Raw genomic sequence first — 23,143 nt, 5'->3', positions numbered from 1 at the left:
CTGTTCATACTCATCCAGGATTCCCTTGGCTTGCATTCTAAAGTCTAGCTTAATTAACACCACGGGCTAAATCTGTGCTAATGTTATGCTGGGAAGCCAAGAAATGTCAAGACTTGACTTTTAACAGCTAGTCTGTTCCCCTTATGTTTACTGTACCCTACAATTATCATTAAATGAAGAGAATGTATCATTTACAATCCAAGGGAGTTTTTAGTATTTTGAGGTTCAAATGTTCTCAGTTCAAACTATTTGTAAAAATAGAGGAAACCTTATTATTAATCTCTTTTTGTACTCCAAATTATATTTTCAAAGTCATTTGTAATCTTATCATATTTAACAATGCTGTTAAATATATTAACTAATCATATAAAGGCCTGCTTGGACATGTTCCACTCCCTGGGGAGAACTATGGCCATGTGGCAAGGGCCTTCACCTGGTTACAGAGTGGATAATGTGAAGTACCTCCCAACTCCCCGGTTATATCTTGGTTATTAAACACATGAACATTTTATGCATATTTTCCACTCCCTGGGGAGCATTCCAGTCATGAACAAACTTAAGACCCACACCTGAGAGGAAAATGTATATTTATATTGTCTAACAAAATTTCAATGATTTTTGCATCTTATTATTTTGTGTGGGATCAGAGTCTTTGTGTGGATAAAGAAAGAGAAAATAACAGTAGTGTTGGAAAAGGCTAATCTGCTTTGAGAAATAGATAAGGCCTAATGAGATTCATTTGAGAGTAGACTTAGGAAGGTAAATGAATATTAAGTAGTTTTTCACTTGGAGACATTACAAGGTTAGTAAATATTTAGTGTAGAGTGTGAGAAGAATAATCTTTGTTTAAAGGTATTGTTTACCTTTGTGAGCAGCTGATTTAAAAAATTCTCAAACCAAGATGAAACATGTGTACAAGTGCATGTATTAGTACTAATAAATGCTGAAAACAACCATTATTGAGAATGAAAAGCTAAAACTACAAGGCAAACCCCAATTTTGTAAATAGGAGTCTTATAGGCTGCGTTTATGCGACCTCAACCCAGAATCATGATTGGAATCACGATTTGAATCATGATTCAAAACAGCAACGTGAATCACGATCCGACAGAATCAGCGTTTATACGACCATCTTTCTAACGCTGTTTCTCCCTGAATTCGGGCCGATCCAGTGCGCATCACAGTGGCAGTTTGACCCAGGAAGTATAGGTCAACATTTTCGCGCGTGTTTCTAAATTCACGTCGGCTGCTAGATTTTTGCTGCCACCGGAGCTAACGCGCGATCGTTTGTGCAAGTGCAACTCGGCTTCCGAAAAATAAATCTTTTACTTCCAGAATTCTGTGTATTGTACCTCGTATTGTTTTTGTTTACTTGTATTCAATCTTGTCGGTTCATCAAAAATGGTGTTCGGTAGCCGTAGTACTGGGCACGAATTCTGTTAATTTTGTCTCGACAGGCGGTGCCACATCTCCGTTGAAATCCCTCCCTTGCAAGCGCCGCTGAAAGGGACTCGTAGATCGTCTTATATTTCTGTGAATCCCGGTAAGGGATGCTTGTGCTTCAGGCTGAGCCCAAAGCACAAGCAGAGCCCTGAGTTCGTCGTCAGTCCAATTTGTGCCTTTGGAACTCCTTGAAGACATGATTGATGAAAACAGTGAAATCAGGGTGACCAGACGTCCCGTATTTCCCGGGATTGTCCCGTATTTCAGAATATTGAACAAAATGTAGTTAATACATTTAAAAGTGACGAATTTTCATTAAATAACCAACAGCTGACGAAGCAGATACAACAATTAAATCGATAACTGTAAACTTTTGCAAGTTCTGCGATGATTTCTTGCTAATACATTGCAAACGAACTGGCCTCCTGCCTGTGTGTGGCAGGCTACTAGCTAGGCATGGAGGATCGAAGCTCGAAGCAAATTCTCAATGGTGCAAACACCTCACATGATAAACAGTTTTTCCACCAAAATAATCACAAAATCGGCAGCAAATTCTTATAATTATACTATGGATTCTCAGTTTAATGATTTGGAGATGTAATCGGAGGAAAATGTTATTGACTTTTCATAGATCTAGTTGTTTCAGCTTTCGTTTTGAGTCTTGGTGTGCACGATGCCGCGATGTTTCATCTAATTTTTAAGTTTGACAATATGTTTCACTTTGAAATTTTATTCATTTCTAAAACATTTTATGTTTAAAATTTTAAAAATACATTTAAAAAAACACCAAATAAAGTTATGATTTTTATTAGATGATTGGATTTTTTGTTTACTTGAAGTTTGAACTTTTCCCTTTTCTTTATTTTATATATACCCTATCCTTTCTGCTTGCCCTTTTTTGTTCCATCTATCTTTATTTCCTATCTTTCTTTCCTCGACATTTTCTTTTCTCTCTCTCTGTTCATTTTTCTTTCTTTCCTTCTTTATCCAATATACTTTTTTATTTCCTTCATTCTTTCTTTCCTTATAATTACCTTGGCTTCCTTCTCTCTTCGTCTCCTGTTTCTTTTCGTTCTTTCTCTCCTTCCATTATTTTCTATTTTTTCGTTCTCTTCCCTTCCATTCTTTATTCCTTTCTTCATTTTTCCCTTCTTATTCTTTTCCCTTATTTTTATTTTCTTTCTTTTGTTTCTTTCTTTCAAAGAATGAAGGAAACATGTTTATTTCCTTCATTCTTTCTTTCCTCCTTTTTCTCACCTTTCCCCCTTTAATTGTCTCCTTTATTTTGCGAGACATTTATTAATCTTCCCTTCCTTCCTTTCTTTCTTTCTATATTCATTTCAAAGAATGACGGAAACCTTTTTTTATCTCTTTTATTATTTCTTTCATCTAACTTTCTGTTATTTTTTCTGTTTTCCTTTATTTTCTTTCCTTCCCAATCATCTCTTTTCTTTCTCTCCTTCATTCTTTCGTTCACCTTCCCTTCTAATTCTTTATATTTTTTTCAAAAGTCTTATTATTATACTATGGATTCTCAGAAGCCCACACTTTGTGTGGGCTTCTTTGTTGATCTTCGTTTGTCAATTGTCCCGTATTTCATTTTGTGAAATCTGGTCACCCTGAATGAAATATACAAATGACGCTATAGTACAACCCCGGGGTACAATACACAGAATGATAATTCCTAAATGCACATGACAATTGGCATATACCGGTACTAGTACACTGGCAATCTGCTACACGAAAATTAACCTGCACGAAACACAGCGCGCGCCTTTGAGTCGAACCCGGAAGAAGCACGACACAATGACGTCATAGAATCATGATTCAAATCACGATAGCGTTTATACGACCCTTTTCGTTCGTGATTCTACAGAAACGTCTTTCCAAACGCCCCTTTTTCCGTGTTTCATGTTTGTGATTTGAAAGACGTTTATTTCCACTTTCGACTAAACGCAATCGTGATTCTGCAGAATCGTGATTTGAATCATGATTCTAATCATGATTCTAGGGTAAAAAAGTGTCGAATAAACGCACCCATAGACGCCTAAATAGTACACATACGTGTATGGGAAGAAATTAAGATGGTGTTCCCGATCACTTTATATTTCAATTTTGAAGCACTAAATAATTATTTTCGAACACAATTTTTTCTGGGCTTCATTTTTTTAACATATCACAGACACAGGTGACAATTGTGACCTTCTAGCTCAGATTTTTTTAAAGTCAAACCAATGTTAACCAATCACTTTAAGGAATAGTGGGTTGTCAAGTAGTACATCTCACTTCAGCAAAATGAACCCAAAATTTTGCGGGAACTAGATCTATGAGACGCCAGTGTATGACTTCTGGTTGCCGACACGTTCTAGACAACACAGACTGCAATGGTTATTTGACTTTAGATCTGTATACTGCCATCTTGTGTTCAGATTTGTCACTTTAAATGTGGGGTGGACTGGTTCAGTCTACATACAAAATACTTCTTCATAAAAAATTAATACCATCAACTTTTCCGTCAAATTATTTTATGCCAGCGCCCTCTATGTGATTATTTATCCTCATTTAATTTACACGATTTGAGTGGAGGTTTTTAATATCAGTGGTTGTCTTAAGAAAGGGACTCATAGCAAAGTTTTAACTGCTGTTAATTTTGGTGAATCAATTTCTGTTTGTTATATATGCACAAAATGTATTTTTCAATTCATTATGAAATTTTCCCCAATTGAATCTCATGACAAGAACTTATCTTTAACTTGGTTGTTGGAACTCTTGGTGGTTGGGTGGGGCACTCAGTATATAATTAATGAGTATGTATTGTGGAGGGGGGACATTGTTTTACACTCTGATTTTTATACCAATATTGTAATACAATCCTTTCCTTTCTTGAGCGCAGTAAGAAATACCATGTTGCAAGGCGCCTAAGTTCTTTTCTTTTCATGGTAAACCATTTTTTTTTGCCAAGGACTCATAGGAGTCCTACATTTACCTACCTCTTTTGGGGGTCGAGTGTACCCCCCCCTCTTCTTAGTCATCTTTTATGACAATAAATCACTTTTTGTAATGATCCCTACATATCAAAAAGAAATTCGAGCTTGACTACAAATCAGAATCCTTTTACTATTTCTGTCGATGTAGGATACTGAAAAGCTGCATTTTGGATATTAGATATCTGGATATTGGAGTCATTCACATATATTTGGTCAGAAAAATGCAAATGTTTGAAGTTTGGAAAGTGATCGGTAGATCAAATCAGATCATTGTTGGTGCATGGAAGGCCCATGTTTAGTGTAGGTTCTCTCAGTAGTCTCACAAATAAGACTTTGTTTGATTATCTGCAGGAATATATGACACTAATTAGCCTCCATTTCAGCGTACAAGGGAGTTCAAATATACTTGATGTTGACTATTCTTCTTAAGTGAGTCAGAAATTAAATCTTTATTATTTGAATGTTATTCAAATAACAATGTTTGGTAGCTGAAGTGAAGTTGAAAGGCTCTTTCTAGGCATGTTTAAAGATGATCTTAGGAGCAGTGTCATTTTACCACTGACTAGCATTCATTACCTGCAGGGTCCAATCAACTGATTCAGGCCATCACGGCTATGGAAAGCCAGTTGTGCCATAAGTCATCGATGATGCATATATCTGTGTTGCTGTCATGAATGATAGAGAGAGAGATAGAAAATGATGAATGGATGGATGGGTGGGTGGATGGATGGATAGATGAATAGATGTATGGATGGATGGATGGACGGATGAATGGGTGGGTGGGTGGGTTGATGGATGGATGGATGGATAGATTTTTGGATGGATGGGTGGGTGGGTTGATGGGTAGATGGATGGATGGATGGATAGATGGATGGATGGATAGATGGGTGGGTGGGTTGATGGATGGTTGTATAGATAGATGGATGGATGGATGGATATATGGATGTGTGGATGTTAATCGTGATGTTATTGTTGGCAACTCTTTACATATTTTTTATGAAATTTGTTAATGAATTTCATATCTATAAATATTTATAATCATCCGATAGAGTAGATCATGAAGTTTGTATAAAACTTGTCAACTGGACTTACTTTTTTATTGTGACATTTCTTGGTTTGATGGAGAATCCTGGAGAGAGGATGCAAAACATTGCAATATAAAATAAGTCAAATTGGCATGTTCCTTCTTTCTTTCTTTATTCTGCTTTAATTCAATAGCTCATGTCCTTATGTATATCTTTCTTTTTAATGTTTTTTTTCAGATGTTCCTTTTGTCACAAGAAAACCAGAAAGAAAAGGTAAGAAATATAAAATTACTTATCATTCCACTATTTAAAGCATTTTTTTTAACTTGAAAAGGCTCGATATATTCTTACTTTAATTCAAGTTGTAGAGACCATTACTTCACTTTTCATATATGATTCTCTTAAATTTTGGACATGGCCTTAATTGATTGATATAGATTTAGCACCTTCTATGGGGATTTAAAATTGCAAAATATCATTGTATATAAAGAGGAAAACAAACTGATTTTCAATTTTCAAAATTGTTATAACAATACACTCTTAAAACAAATCAGTCAAATTGACTCGACAAGTAGTCAGCTGGGAGCAACTGATATGGCAATCACTGATATTCACATTTCTGACATATATTCTAGTCAGAAATAACTCTGTTCTAGTAAAACATGACTAGAAAATAGTCAAATAGGACTAGAATAACAGTTGCTCCCAGCTGACCCTATTAACCAGTCATTTTTGACTGATTTGTTTTTAGAGTGTACAATTGGTCAGTCTTCTTATTTTCCAATGGATGTATGTAAAACTTAATATTTTCAGATCCCCAGAAATGTCTAATTCCCTGTGTATGTATTATCACCTTTTTTTCATTTTTTCCAGCTCTTAAATGACATATTGATCAAAATATTATTTCACTTTTAACTTTTCACTACTCATTTTCTTTGCATGAATTTCAATATAAAATCTAGTGCTTATTCTCATGTTCTTTGGTTTGCTCCAATTTCCTTGATCCATCAATAGCTCAATAAGCAAACTTTCCCACAGCCATAAATACTCCCATACAAATTATAGTGTTATTCTATGTTATCAAGGGATAAAATCAAATTGGGGTTAGTTTTCCTTGCATCGCAGTCCTCTGACCTATTTCGGACTTTTAATCGCAAAGATTTCATCAAGCTAGCCAATTTTTTGACAAGATCTGGTGCCTGTGGGGTCAAGTTTTCTCAATATTTTGCTTTCTTTTCCTTTTATGTAACTGCCAGTAGTCGTGTATTGGGTTTATTGAGTTTTTGGAAAAAATGACAAATGACTTTTGTCAGTCATTAAACAGGCAACAATGCATCAATTTCTAATCGAAATATATTTGTAGCTGCAAGATTATTTTAAATTCCATATTGAAATTGGAAAGGAAAAAGAAGATCTGTGATGTGATTTTGACTTGGCCATGTTGATCATCTTTTTGAAAGTTCATTTTCATTTTTGTATGATTTTTCATTCCTGTGAATATGTATGTGTGTGTGATCCTTTCTGAAATCATCGACACGCTGAGTCGACTGTTACCATGAATATGTGATATTTGAAGAAAAAAAAATATTAAAACTGACAAGATTAAATTATTAAATTTATATCAAGTCATCTTTGTAGGGATATTATCATAGAATTTAGGCAATATAAGACCACTTTTAATTGTTTTATTCTAATCATCGTATAGCCATCGTTACTCATCATAACCTCAGGTTAGGAAAACTGTTATCGTCCCTTTGCATGTTAAAGTTAATTTTCCAAGTTTTTAAGTAAATAAGAAACAAGATATTAGTCTTCAAAGTTACAGAAAGCCATTGTGAAAAAAAGCGAAAATGGAGTCATTTAACCTTGGAATATCAACCTTACCTTACAGGAGAGGGAACAAAAGGGTTCATTTTTTCTTACAGTAGGAATTCGAACATCAAGCAATTCCCTCAATCTATCAAATTTGTATTGATATTATGAAGTCAACTAAAAGAACAACCCCCTCTGGCTCAAATTCAGATATTTTTTCTTTTAGCTGATACAAAAATACATCATTTAGGAAATAAAATCCTTTTATTCCTTCCAGTTGTAAATGGTAGTAACAGCCATTGAAATGCAAGGTTTATAGATCTACAGCTGATGAAAATTTGATGAATCGAGTATCTAATTCATTTGAATATACCCTTTTTACTTCTTTTTCTTTACTGGAAATGTCTCTTTGATCATTTATTAATATTTGTCAGTCTGTAGAAATCTGGAACCCTGGCTCTAAGTACGTTAACTAGTATTTGTTATACTTTTTCACCAGAATTGATTATTTTTCACACTTTTTCTCATATTAGATTATTATTGCCAATATCTCGAATGGCTGCTACGACATTTCAGAATTGAGGATCAAAATGAAACTGTTAAAGTGGTGTTCTTATGAAAACATAGCGGTGAAGATTCAGATGAAAGACACATTCATTGTTGGCGATTATTTTTTGTTATTGTTGGAATAGAGAATAAGGGACCGTCTTGTAAAATTAATCCAATTTTTCTGAAAAGAGCAAGACCTGTAAAGTGTGCAAATTTGATCATTTTTGGGGTATGGGTTGCAAGGATGCCATAGGATTGAATGGCTATGATACCTCTAGTATTGGTGTAATCCAAGTTTGTTTAATCCCTATTTGATTTCTTCTAGAAGGGGGAGGCAGAAAAACCAACATGAATTTCAGAGTGGGGAGAAGAGGAGGCACAGAATATTTGCCAAGCTCCCCCCCAAAAAAATAAAAATAAATAAATAAATAAATAGGGAATTGCTCTAAATTGGCCACTTGCCTCCTAAAAATGACTCCAAACAGGGAAAATCACTCCAAAAGCAGTCATTTTTCATCTTCAAAGTTAAGTTGTCAAGTTACATTGTCATATTTTCATCCTCACTCTTAATTGGTACACAGTACAAAATAGTTTAGTGTAGGACTTTCAGTTTTGTACACATTTTAGTCCAGCATTTAGCAATTTTCTTAATATTTGTTAGAATTTCATGAAATTGAAGGCCAAAAAATATAATGCATTAGATGTAAAATATGAAATAATGTTTGGCTAGTAACGAACAATAATGTGCTAAGTTGCTAACCCTAAATTTTACTTTTGCCTAAAATGATGATTTTATAGACTGATATTAAAGAACACTGTGCCGTATCTTGTGTATTGATGAACGCAATCACGTTTACTTTTCAGCTCGCAGGGACATGATTAAATGCATTTATTCAATGCCAACAGACATAGAGAATTAATTGAGGGAGAACCTTCATTTTCATAAGTATTCAATTTCCCATTGCAAACAGTGTTCTCTTAACCTTAGGGGCAATAGTCACGTCAATGATGTGTTCCCACATTGCTTATCAATGGTTGAATAGGTGAGAATGATGTCTGTTATGTTTCAAATATGATAGATACAAAAAAAGAAATGATACCAGAAATCATAATAGGCATATATCTACAAGTTATACTTTACTTTTCTTTTCCTAAAATGTATTCTTTACCTCAGTTATGATTTCATTGGGTTCAGCAGATCGAAGAGGGTTTTCGATTAAAGTCTGTAAGATGTTAGCCTTCTTGATATTATGAATTTATGATGTATGTCTTGTTTTCTTTCAGCTGCTATATCAGGCAAGTTTTACAAGCTTCATCTTTGTATCAGACGTTTTCCTTTCATGCCATTGTCCTGATATTCTTGGTGATAAATTTCATTTCATTTAAATGATAGTAGTAGCAGCAGCCTTATAAAAGTAACAGCTTTCTTCTCCCATGGTAACAGTGGTGGTAACAGCAGAAACTAGTAGTAGAAGTAGTCTTTGTAGTCGCATGGAGTAATGGAGTATTGTAGCTATTTCTCCTTGGTTAATACATAGAGAAAGGAATAGAAAGTAAAATGAATAAGTGTTTGGTATTGAAAAATTTGAAAAAAGCATTAAAAAATGGAGATGCTGAGTGAGAAAATCTTTCAGAGACAAACCAAAGCTTTTCAACATGTTCTGGTCAGAGTAAAATCGCTTGAATGAAGTAGGAGGGAAGAGGAAGAAAGAAAGAAGACATTGCTTTAATAACTGATGAAGCAGCAACGTTTTAGACTTTGCTTTGTAAATCCTACATATGGAAGCGACATTCTTTGAGTGTGAACTCCTCTCGACTGCCAAGAATGTATAAGCGTGAGTCATGGAGAGGCAACCCCGCGATCTGTGTAAAATGAAACGAAATTGATTGAATGTTGGAGGAAAGAATCCAGGCTCCGCATCCAATGGCTCATCATGTGTGTCTCAAATCGGGGCTTTGGATGACTAAGACTGATAAAGCGGTGCTGATCGATCTCCTTTTGTTGCTTTTTTATTTGGGAAATTTGTCATTCGAGGGCTTTTGTGGACATGATAGAGTCATTGCAGGGGTGGAATATGTTTCTGAATGAAAGTAAAATGCACTTGTGATATGTAGCGGCATATCAATGTTTCGAGATTGAGAAGAATGGGTCAGATATATTTAAATGGTTTGGAGAGAGTTTGGTTGCTGCCTGGATATTGATATGTTGTAATAGAAAGTCAGACTAAGAGAAAGAAAATAGTTTGATAGATGCTCAGGAGGAGATTCTAAGTGCCAAATTCAGTGAAAAGCTTAAACGATCATGATGAAGGGGCTTTAATATTAAGGCTAGATAGATTTTATAAATGAGGATATAATCTATGTACAAAGCTTTCTAACATTACATAGGTGTAATGATTTAATAATCAGATCTACAAGATAAATTTTTTGAAGATTCTTTATCAGGAAATATCATAAAATGGCCAAAGGCAGGGTTTCTAAATCTGATTAAATTGTCAAATTCAATTGTTTACAAAGAATCCATCATAAAAAATATCATTTAATGGTCACTATACTCTTATGTAATGTTGCTGTCACACCTAAACATTTCATCCAATATGCAGACGTACATACTACGCAGGCTATGGCAAGTCGTTTTCTTAAAATCACATTTCTTGTCATCAAGAATAACCTTTGGATTTATTCAGATGATTTTGAAATCTTTTTATTGTTTGATAAAATGCAATTCTATATATAAATAGCAGAATGCTTCATATCAAGAATGGTATTGAAGGAAGAAGCAGCTTGCCACGTGTATCATTTGCATCGTAGAATAACAGTGGAATGTAATAGCAATTAATAAACATGTACTTAATTAACATGTACTAAAGTTTTAGACAGGCTTTAGTTTGTGAAAAAGTAGAATAGAAAAGCAACAATAACAGATATGCTTACACTTATAATGTGAGGCGAAATTGATATGGAGAAAATGAAAGAAAGGTATTTCTCATGGATTTAACTTCGAGAAAGTAAAATAGATAGAGCTAGAGCAAGAGAAAGCGAGTTGGTGGGAGAGGAAGAGAGAAGGGGGAAGAGAAAGAACGGGGAAGAGAGAGAGAGGGGATGGGATGGAGAGAGCAAGCAAGGCAAAATATTCAAAATAAAGACAGCAAGGATATATGAACTTCATTTTGAGAAAGTAAAATAGAGAGCTGGAAAGAAAAAAAAGTGTGAGTGGGGATGGAGAATCAGATAATAGAGGTAAAATGATGGTAACCATGGTAACAGGTTGCCCCTAGATACTAGGACCACTTAACTGGATCATGTTACACACTCTTGAACATTCCTCACCCTCTTAGACCACATCACATTCAGACATGGGGGTTGAGAGTCACAAGGGTGTAACTCCAGATCCAGTTCTGGGGGTGGGGATGTCCAACTTTTTCATTGTGCATGACCATAAGGGTGTGTAAAAGAAGTATCTTTTGGGGGTTAAAACGTAGAGCTCGATGTATTTAGATGTCAAAATTCAATTTTAAGTTAAGGAAATATTCTCTGCACTTAGGGTGTCATTTTCCTAAAATTTGATTCTTTTCTGACTTGAAGACAAGGCAAGCTGCAGCCAACATTGAAAAACAAGTTATTTCACTCCATGGGATGAACAGTAGAAGTCATTTATTGTGAATGGCAGAAACAGCCTTTTTCCAGGCACCCCATGAAATGTGCCATTACTTAAAGAGAAATGCCAGTAGTTGCAATAAACACTGATTTCATGAGAAAGTCTGTAAAACCAGGCTTAATTGTCAGTATATCATCGAGGATCTAGATCTGGTACAGTTACATAAACTGAACTTTGTGAAATCTTGAAATCTACGCCGAAAAATATTCACACTGAAGATCACCAACACAGATAGGCACACGTGGGACAGTGTATTATTATTGCTGGAATAAAGACCCGACGGAAGTGACCAAATCCGCGCTCATTTTGCTTATTTCTCAGCAATTACACAATTTCTTCGAGAATCCTTTGGCACATATTTTTTATTCATACAAACAGACACTTGGGTGGTCATTATATTAGATTCTGTAAAAAGTAATTTTGAGATCGTTACCAATACTGGAATTTATCTTTAACATGAAACGAAATTTACAGTCTCTCTTTCACTTTCAGGTTCCACTGTGTATGATGTTTCTTAGCTTAGGAGTCTTTTCTGATGAGTGGTTTTAGCATTTTCTTTATTATATTAGAATTATATCATTAATATCTTTATTCCAAGTAAGTGCAATAATCAAGCATGATATGACTTTGAGAATAGCAATGTACATAGCAAGTGACAGGTGGAACTGAAGGCATTAACTTAATTTCCAATTTTGGTATGATCTCTTTAAATAAAAAAGCCCTTTATTTTGATAATCACCATTCTGGTTCTATGATTTAGGACTCTTTTGCCCCTATTATTTCCACTGGTTTGCCTGACATAGCAAACTGTTTTATTGTGTGTATAATTACTCTAAGAACCTATCTTCTTTTTTCCGCCCATCATTCAGATAGCAGCAATGAATTGGTATAAAAACCCATGTGAAAGCTCTTCTCTATTTATCCCATCACAGATTAATCCTATCCCTTTCACACGAAACTCTGTCCTAAAAAATTTTTTTTTTTCAATATCCAAGTGCCCCCAGTCCCAGCTTAATCTCCCATTCCATTCAAGCCATAGTAACTATGCATTTACTATCAAAATATTCAAATTGAATGAAGTTTGTAGATGCCACTGATTTTGGAGCACTACCAGTTGGTATTATGGGAAGGGCAGAAAAGAATCCCATTATCAATCTCAAAATTTGTTCACTCTGGTATAACATGAGAAATGGGTATCAGGGACCTCCTTGCTTCTCTCTCTGGCTGTTGATCTTCTTCTGGAAATGATGAATGTTTCGGTTGTGCTGTGCCAAACAAACTGGCTGTATATTAAAGGACAAGTCCACCCCAACAAAAACTTGATTTGAATAAAAAGAGAAAAATTCAACAAGCACAACACCGAAAATTTCATCAAAATCGGATGTAAAATAAGAAGGTTATATATGGCATTTCAAAGTTTCGCTTCATTTCACAATAACAGTTATATGAACGAGCCAGCTACATCCAAATGAGAGAGTCGATGATGTCATTCACTCACTATTTCTTTTGTTTTTTATTGTTTGAAATATGAAATATTTTGATTTTCTCGTCATTGTCATGTGAAATGAAGTTTCATTCCTCCCTGAACATGTGGAAATCCATTATCTTAACATTTTGTGCTTCAGACAAGGAGGTCCTAATCGTCAAATTCGTAAAAATTGAAATATTGTATAATTCAAACAATAAAAATCAAAAGAAATAGTGAGTGAGTGACATCATCGACTCGCTCATTTTGATGTAACTGGCTCGTTCATATAACTATTTTGTTAAAAACAAGCGAAACTTTGAAATGTCATAACTTTCTTATTTTACATCCGATTTTGATGAAATCTTCAGCATTGTGCTTGTCTGATTTTTCTCTATTGATTCAAATCAACATATTTCTGAGGTGGACTTGACCTTTATAAGTCAGATGGACGTCAGATCATTTGCTGATTGTTTCCTCGTGTTTTGAATAAATTTGGTCACAGATCTGATGAGAAACTTTCCCCTGATGAAGAATGAAAAAGACACCCCACCTCAGAAGTCACAAGCGTTTGCAAAGATTCTTTAACCAGTTTGCTGTGAGATCAAAACATATACTGTATTGAAGCAAAGATAATCAAAAGAGAATTTAGCATTCAGCTTATTTAGAATTTCTCCATAGGATTATGCGATGAGAATGAAGAGTAACTTAGGCAATTACAGTCAATTAATAACATGTCAGTTAGATAGTTACAAATTAGTTAGAAGTAAAAGGATTGGTCATTTAGACAGTTATGACAAATTTATTGGTTAAGTAATCATAAATTAATTAATTGGACTATAAGTATTGAGGACTTAATAGGAGCCATTTAAGATTTTGCTAGTTAGACAATTGCAAAAGAATTAGAAGTTTAATGATTAGTTAGTCACAGAAGAATTTAGGAGATGATTAATTAAGATCTAGTCAATCAGTTTTAAACTAAATTTAGATAATTTTTCAGTCAACTGGTTAACAAGATGTAGAGCAAAAAAATTAAGTGTCTAGATTTGAAGTATGCAGCATCTCTCTTAAGTGCAAGGTCATCCCAGATAACCCTATGAATAATAAGTAGTCCATTTTGCTCCAGGAGAAAGGGGTGATGTGCAGAATTATTTTTTTTCCTACCCAGTACCAACACCACCAAAGAATCCACTATCAACCAGCAAGAAAAGTAGGCTTAAAACTCCTTCAAAATGAATTGTGACATGAATGGTTGAAGCAATTAGCCTAATTATTGTTTCATGAATGTCAGATCTAATTGCGTATGCTTTGTTAAATGTATGCCATGTTATTTGCAAACAAAAGTTGAATTTCTGCCTTCAATCTGGTTAGAGGCTGAAAATAGTCTAGTCCATTATGTGGTATTGTCTGTTTTCAGTTGTATTATGAACATGCCAAAGCAATTTGGCCATTGAAATGTTAATTTCTGTATACCCGGTAATTCGTTTAAAAAGAACATATATGGAATTATGTGGAATACAGTACAACATGTAGTAATACAATTTTTTAATGTATTTTTCTTTTACTTTATAAATGGATTTATGTCTTTAAAAAATATGAATCGGGAGAGTTCAGTAGATAAATGCAAAATACATATTTCATTTTCACAATCCATTAAGGTTTTGCAAATGCTCTTTTCTCTCCGATGGTTGGTATGATATTGCATTGATTAATCCTTTTGTCAGAGTTTGAGCCATGTACAAATTTATTTTGTTTATTTTGAAATTTGATTGAGAATGTTTTAATATCGAGGGTTATGCAATATATATAGTGATTTCTTATTGAAAATCTAAAAAAATAGTTTATTTCTTGATGGGAATCTGCAGATTTTCTGTAGCATTTGTATAGAAGTAAATATAATTATAGAACTTTAGTGCAGTCTGCCTCGTGCATTAAATAATCCAAATAACTAAATCAAAATCTAATATAAATGTGGTATTCGGTACCTGGTGAAATTCCTGGCAATTTATTGTTGGAAATATTTGTGATGCTGTGATGCCGGAGCACAGATAATGTTTAATATCTTATCTGTCCCCAAATCCATGTAAAGTCGTATCGCTCCCTACGCACTTTCCAAATGTCACTAATTCATTACTTTCTCATTTATTCATTAAATGTGTATGGGGTTGCTCATGGTGGGTTGTGTGTATAGTGAGGAGGGGGTGGTGGTGAGGGAAGGAGGGGGGGCATTATTATTGCTGAGAATAGAATGATATACGAAAGGTGTATGGGTGTAGGAATAGGCAGGGAATCGGAGTAGGGGATACCTTGCTACCCCCCCCCAAAAAAAAAAAAAATACGAACAAACAAAAAAAAGAAGAAAACACACACACACTCTTGGTATTAAGTTGCAAATGTCTTTATTTTTTAAATTATAGTTTGTGAAAGGGGAGTTTTTTTAATATATTTTTTAAAATCATTTCTCCATATTCTATATTATGACAAGTGATTAGCCAAAACATCATTGTCACTGATTTTAAGGGGTGGATGGCATAGATCTGTAAGAATGGAATTCCTGCCTTGTTTCTTGTGAGAGTCTTTATATCATAATAGTAATGTGAAAAGTGGTTGTGTAGTTGTTGAAAGTGGAGGGGGGGTGGGGATGCCACTAGGGAGATGCTGAATGGATGATGAAGAGGGGAGAGGATGGGAAGATAATGAAAGGTCTAGTGGGTGGAAAGGAGATGAAGGGGATGAGGAAAATGGGGGGAGATTAGCGAGGGGGAGGAGGAGGAGAGGTAACAGGAAAATAGAAGGAGGAACAGGAGGGGGAGGCGAGGAGGAGGTGTGGTGGTATTGGTGGGGATGAGGAGGAGGAGTCTGGGGTAGTAGTAGTACTGGAGGAGCTGGAAGAGATGGCAGAATGTGAGCAGGAGGAGAGCAAGACTGGAGGATGAAAGGAGGGGGAGGAGCTGGGGTAGTAGTAATACTGGAGGAGGTGGAAGAGAATGGCAGAATGTGAGCAGGAGCAAGGACTGGAGGATGAAAGGGTGGAATGGATGGTACACTGTAAAAACTGTGGTGTTAAAACTGACACCAGTTGGTGTTAATAGAGGACCACACCCTGAGGTGTTAAAATCACACCCTAGAGATGAAACATAACACCAAATAGTGTAAATGTAACAACCAAAGGTGTTGTAATAATACCTATAGGTGTTAAACTAACACTGTCAATTCAACACCTGTGTAAAATGATTGGTGTGGTCCTCTATGTACACCGGTTAACACCACAGTTTTTGCTGTGTACAAAGGAGGAGCAGTGGGTGGAGTGGATTTAGATGGAGATGGAAGGAATTTGTATGCAGGGTTGAGAAGGAGGAGGAAGAGGCGGAAGCAGCAACTAGTCCGTTTGGGATCACGTAAGAGACAAGATAATGCCCGTTCAGATTTTTAGTGGGAGTCTAGGGAGGGTTGGGAAAGGAAGTGGGGAGTTGCTGTCCAGGAGAAAGACAATGCAAGGGGCAAGTACTTGACATTTTCTTATGAGATGGTGCTCATGCCAAGTTTTGGTTCCTGTAGAAGAAAAATCTTATCTGGATATGAGGGAAAGGAGAACGGAGCAGGCAGGGGTTTCTCAAATTTGGTAAAGAAAGTCTGAGAGTATGGAGGGGAAAAAGAGAGGAACTTTATTAAACTGTTCATTTTTATTCAATCTAGGTATTTTTTTATATTACATACAAGGGGGGGGGGAGATATTTGAAATGAGGTAGTAATTACTGAAATGTCAATTACAAAAACTTACATAAAAACATTGACGTGACTGCTAATCTCAAAATAATTATCATTAATTGAAGAAGAAAAAAAGAGATGTCAGAAATTTCATATCATCCAGACCAGAACCCATTTTGCATCAAGATAAATAAAAAATCAAAGAGATTCTGAGGTGGTCCCTAAGTGTGGCTGGGAGGGATAGTCTTCTATATGCATTGTGTGGTACGGAGAAGCAGACGACATTGAAACGCTATTGAGCATGGTGAAATTTGGATTCGTCTTGTGACTCCAACACTTCTGTCGGGCCTCCTAAGCCCCTCCGGCCGCTCAAAAATTATTATTTCCATCCGAGGAACAACACCCGGGACAAAAAAGCGACAAAGAGCCTTCCCCCCTCTGTTGCACGGGGAGAGAAAAGAGCAGGAAAATCGACGAGTGGCTGCTGCGTTCTTGCAGAGATCCTACCAGTTTCTAGTTTGCTGCGCTGGAATGCAGCGGTGATCTAAGAACTTGCTAAAAAAGGTGGAAATCTATATAGGAATGCTACTTGAATGGATGGAATTTGCCGAATTTGACACATATCTTTGGATTTCCTTTTATATAATTGGAATGGATAGCATTTCTTTTGGAGTGGAAAGCATTTCCTTTTGAATGAAAAGCATTCTATCTGATGTGAAAAACATTCTATTTGGAATGGAAAACATTCTTATGGAGTGGAAGGCAATTCTTTATAATTCTTTATTCATGTGGAAGAATTTCTCTGTTGATTTTTCTATCTCGAGGATTTTGTTAGCATTTTTGTGAAAATTTGTTGTTCCTTGGATCACTTGAATTTGTGCTTGGGAAAAATATTTTCAATCATATTATTGGCAAAGTGAGGAGCAAAAATGAAGCATTATTTGTATGGAGAAAACTGCTAGTGGAAAATTTGTTGTTATATCAACAGAGAGCACTTTGAGATGAGAAGATACCAGTCTTTAATGGAAATAGGTGGAAAATATGCTTCATAGTATCTTTATCCTATATAGATCAGTAAATTATTTTTCAAAGTAACAGGTTGTTGTATGACATCTGTAAGCCCTTGGATATGTGCGTTACGATTATATCCTTTAAAATTCTTGTAAAATTCACTTATTTATCCATCACTTTGATAATACATCAAAATTACCTGATAATTCAAAAAGATAAAATGTAACTGAAGATGGAGTGATAAAAAATGGAAATGTGTGTTTTACAGAAGTCAAAATGTGCTATATGTCACGTAAAGTAATTATTTTTTATTGTAAGGGATTATAATATGTTATAATTAATCAAAATACAGAAAATATTAGCAGTCAAAATAGGTGGTTTCAAACCGCCTCGATCACAAGAATCCCCGTTAAATTACGAGAACTTTTTAAGGCTAAAAGATACCCGTTAATTATTCCTGCATTCACACCGCCCCGAAACACATCGTTCGGGATAAGTTCCCGAAGTTACGAGCATGCGCAGTATGGTCTGATAAGCAGGCAAGGCGCGAGATTCAAAATCACTAGCCCAGCAGCCACCCACGCCGCCGCGCCCAACGACACGCTGGGCTAAAAGTTCCCGTAATTTGCTTTCACATTGCCAAAATACCTGCGACCTTGGAAAAATCCCCACGAAAGTTCTCGTAATTTCGCCAAGTACCTACTATTTAGCGGGTATTTTTTTTGGGGAAATTACGCGTAGTTTGCTTTCACATTACCAAAATACCTGGTATTTTCTGATCGGGGTAAATTTCCCGATCAGAGAATACCTGGAACTGGCGAACTTCGAGGTGGTCTGAAACCACCTAATGTAATGAAAAATATTTTGAAGGTTATTGTCCAAGATCAAATAAAGTATAAAGTATAAAGAAATCCTATCCAGCTTAAAATTTGGGGAAAAGTGGCATAGAATTCCTGAACATGTAATAGCATTTTGAATGTGAATATATTTACAAACTAAAACCAACTTCAGAAATAATCTTTTTCAGTAGATTTTGATTTGAAGATTTTAATTTGAAGCTATAGGTCAAAAAGCCCCAAAGATGAAAAATCACTCTAAAAAGTCTAAGCAGTTACCCAGAATGAGAAAATTTGAATCACAGCCAAACTGATATTGGCCACTTGCCCAATTTTCTTTTTAGGCCAAAAGAAAACGCGAAAAGGAATTTTTTTTATATTTTCCCATTATCCATCTCATATATGTCATGCAGTTTTGTTGGAATCTGACATTCAGATGCATTTAATTGCTTTGTCACCTTTTCTGTACACATCCGATCGAATCAGCATTATCCCTTGAATCATATTTAAAGGCTGTAATAATTTTGACATACAGTGGTGGTAATTGTCAGAGTCCATGGAGATTCCAGAATATCTAACCATTTGAGACAGAAAGCACGAGCTATGATATTGTATATTGTTGCTAGACTGTGAAAACCTCAAAATTTTAGAAAATATAAGGAGAGCTCGGAATATTATCTTCGAAATATAGAAATGGAATCAACCTCATATTTTCTCCTAATGATAAAATAACCGTCTCCTAAACAGAAAATTTAACAGAAAGTAAACGGAAAATAGCAGTTTCTTAATTCCTTTACAGAACTCTATCTCAGAAGAAGAAAGTTATCATAACTCTAAAATAAGGCTTTTCTTTAAGTTGCCCTCATTTTTTTATGCAGTATGAACAACCAAGTGATGACACATGTTGTAGTACCATTATTAGGTGGTCTGTCTATGACAGATCACCTATTGTTTTCGTCAGAATTTTCTTTCTTTATTTCTTTATTTCTTTCTTTATTCTTGGCACCTATGTTTGTCGCCAACTTTTCTCGAAATTGGCTGAATCAATTTTGCTGATTTTTTCGTCATATATAGAATCTATCATAGAGACCTCAAAATAAGCTTTTCAAGGTCATATGGCCATGATGACGTCATCTACGCGCCATTTTGTAAAATTCTTCATTTGATCATATCTTCATTATCAATTATCAAAAATTAACAATATTTACATGACATTAACTTCATGTCAAGGGTCAACTGTCAATGTCATCAAAGGTCACCTGGAGGTCATGACGCGCGCGTACGCGCGCGTCAAAGGTAAAAAAATCGTCCAAATGACATATAATTTTTTTTGGGTACGTTTCAGGTCATTTTAAGCATTTCAAAAATTTGCGCGCGCGCACGGATGCGCGCGCGTTTCCGCGCGTTACACCTTAACGCAACGCAGAAAAACCGTTTCTTTTAATATCTTTGCATTGAAAATAAAATTCTGAACAATTTGATACCTTGATCAACCTTCTACGACCATTAATATAGAAATTAACACCCGTTAAAGTTTGCAGCACGTGTGCGCGCGAGCTCTCACTATAGGCCATATATGGGCAAAAACATGCCTATTGTAAATTCACTGTAGCTCTTTAGAAAGTCCGTTGACCCCCAATTTTTTTTTCATATATCGATAGAGTATTAGTTGTAGATTTGATTTCATGTCACCATTGTCCCTAAATTATATCGTGACGTCATCAAATAGGCGCCCAAACTAAAAATTTCATTTTTTTCAAAAATGACGTCATCAAATTTATGCAAATTTGGCTGTAACTTCTCGAATATAGATCATTTTTCGCCCAGATTTCAATATGTTGTAGTTTATAATGTACTCTTTCTCCTCAGTTACATGAATATTCGTTTTGAGAAACGCATGTTGCGTAAAACAGCGATGAAAAGAGGCATGTCATTTTTCCTCATTTTGCGTGTAATCTCTATGGGACATGACTTTTTCCCAAAACTAGATTCGACATTCCTCTATTTCGTGAGCCATATCTCCATTTTTTCTTGTCAGCTTTCCTTGAGCTTTTAACATGCTGTAGCTGAGATTCTGGGCTATCGGAAGTGTGCCCTTCATTTTTTGATCAGATGCCGGGATCATGCCCGTATTTCACTTGCAAAATTGGAATTGTAATTCTCAAAATTGCTTACGTGTAATCTCTATGGGGAATATCGTGGCTCAATGGATAACGCATTTGACTTGCTTTCTCGAGGGCGGAGGTTCGATTCCTGGGGTAGAAAAGATGATTTTTTTTTTTCATTTTTTTTCTTTTTGCCACCTCTTACATGATCCTTTATGATAATTAAAAGGTATGAAAGTTAAAATTGAGCAAGATAAAACAGATTCTAATTGTTTTTTTCATATCACATGTATTTTGTGTGTAATCTCTATGGGACATGACTTTTTCTCTAAACTAGATTTGACATTCCTCTATTTCGTGAGCCATATCTCCATTTCCTCTTGAAAGTTGGGCCGGAGCTTTTAATATGTTATAGCTGAGATTCTGGGCTTTCGGTAATGTGCCCTCCACTTTTTGATCAGATGCCGGGATCATGCCCGTTTTTCACTTGCAATATTGGAATTGTAATTCTCAAAATTGCTTACGTGTAAAGTCTATGGGAAACATTAATAATCACATTGAGCAATGGTCAAAATTTATTCTTAGGATGTCTAGAATCAAGATTATCAATCATATCTAAATTATTCATTTGATACATTAGCCGACTCTGAATGAAAAATCATGACAGACCACCTAATTCGTCCGCATGACGAATTAAATTCTAGTTAAATTTATTTATTTTTTACTTACACTGATGTCACAATCTACTGAAAATCCCAGGTGTTCACTTCAGATATAATCTCCATACATAATCTTTTGGTAGACTTTTTAATTGCATCTTCAATTATACATATTTAGTGAATCAGTATGATTATCTAAAGGAAATAATATTGTCACTCTAACTAACTTTATACTACTGTTAATTAATATACATGCATATTTAAATTTCAAGCATCAGATAGACTGTGGTTCTTATGCTTGATAAAATCAAAATCAGTCTTTTCTCTGCTCACACAAGATAGATATTATTTATTGATAAACAAAAATTGTCCCCCAGTCTGTAAGAATTGAAATGATTTTGATATAATTTTGTGTTCAGGTCTTAGACACAAGATTGCCCACATGACCCCATGCAAGTACAATCTAATCCTTCTCAATAATTGAATTATTGTGATGATGATGGTTATGATGATGATGATGATGATAATGATGAGGAGGAGGAGGATAATGAGGAGGAGGAGGAGGAGGATGATAGTGATGATGATGAGGAGGAGGAGGAGGATGCGGATGATGATGATGAGGATGATGATGATGAGGAGGAGGAGGATGATGATGAGGATGATGATGATGAGGAGGAGGAGGAGGATGATGATAGTAAATTTTAAAATCCCTTAGAGACACTGTCCTAGTATGTAATGTAGATCTAGGCCTACATAAAAGCATAATAATTACTTTGTATTTCTATTTGTTCTGAAATAATTTACAAGAAATTCTGATCGTACTTGGACAATAGTTAACTTACTCTGTTTGTAGCTCAATTATTCTACTTTTCCACATTCAAATACAAATTTCAAGTTAGAATTTAGACCATGGGCAAAAATTGCTCATTACCCTGCTACTTGCTCTAGCTGAACACTTTTCCATGGCAACGCTTTCAGAATAATGATGCTGTAGCTGCAATTACAGGTAGACATTCTAGACTGTCTGTTGTATAACCCAAGGGCACTCCTAAGGGGACGATACTACTACTTTTATGATCTTGAGTTGTCATTAGGGTAATTGCTGATTGGTCTATATTATGCTTTTCACACTGCACTTTTTTTTCCTGAACCCACTTTGTTTTCACACTACGTATTAGCAAAGCTAGCACCACACTTGTGGTGCTAAGAGATGCAGTGTGACACAAAACTGGGCTGAGGAAAAGTGGCTAAGCATTAGCCAATCACAGAAGTCCAAATTGCACATTAATAGCGCTCTGTACGGTAAAATCATCAATGTTCAGCTAAGCAAAGAGTATGGGGTTAAGGAAGACAGTGTGAATCCAAAAAAAGATAGTATGGGGTTAAGAATATTCCGAGGTTAAGGATGGTATGGGGTTATGGATAGTCCGGGTTAAAGATAGTATGGGGTTAAGGAAATGCAGTGTAAAAAGCATTTATCTGTTTCCTCTGTTCAGTCTCATCCCATATGGTCTTCTACTTCGTCTACAACCATTCCTCAACTACCATTTTTTCCAATTGTAATTTATACCATCTTGTCCAAAGCCCACCTTTTTAACGTTTAGATTCCTCCCACTCTGTATGTCAGTTGTGGGTTGGTCTATATGGAGGTGCGAATCTTATTCTTATTTTTTTTTCTTTTTCTAATTGTGAGTATCAGTGATTAATTCATTTATTTGCTACAATTTTACTTTCATAACTAGCCTAAATACAACTTTATGAAGTTATTCAAACCTACATCTAGTTCTAGTTAGGTATTTCAGTTCCATTTACTTGCTTTCATTTAAAGAATGACTCAATCATCTTGATCCCCTTTCCATTTAATTGCCAAATGAGAAATAACTTG

At 35.3% G+C, this 23,143-nt stretch overlaps 1 protein-coding gene across 1 annotated transcript in view; it reads left to right on the top strand.

Annotated features, from left to right (window-relative positions):
* The first annotated feature begins 5,696 nt into the window (after positions 1-5,696).
* The window catches only part of LOC121427250 (agrin-like), a 68,695-nt gene continuing 51,248 nt past the window's right edge, over positions 5,697-23,143 (top strand). Inside the window, exon 1 of the mRNA XM_041623571.1 lies at positions 5,697-5,728. The gene's annotated coding sequence lies outside the window, so the exon portion shown is untranslated. The remainder of the gene's footprint in view (positions 5,729-23,143) is intronic.

Source organism: Lytechinus variegatus, chromosome 14, assembly GCF_018143015.1.
Source record: "Lytechinus variegatus isolate NC3 chromosome 14, Lvar_3.0, whole genome shotgun sequence".
NCBI lineage: Eukaryota > Metazoa > Echinodermata > Echinoidea > Temnopleuroida > Toxopneustidae > Lytechinus > Lytechinus variegatus.
Note: the sequence above shows the minus strand (reverse complement) of the source record. Positions and strands in the feature narration are given on the sequence as shown.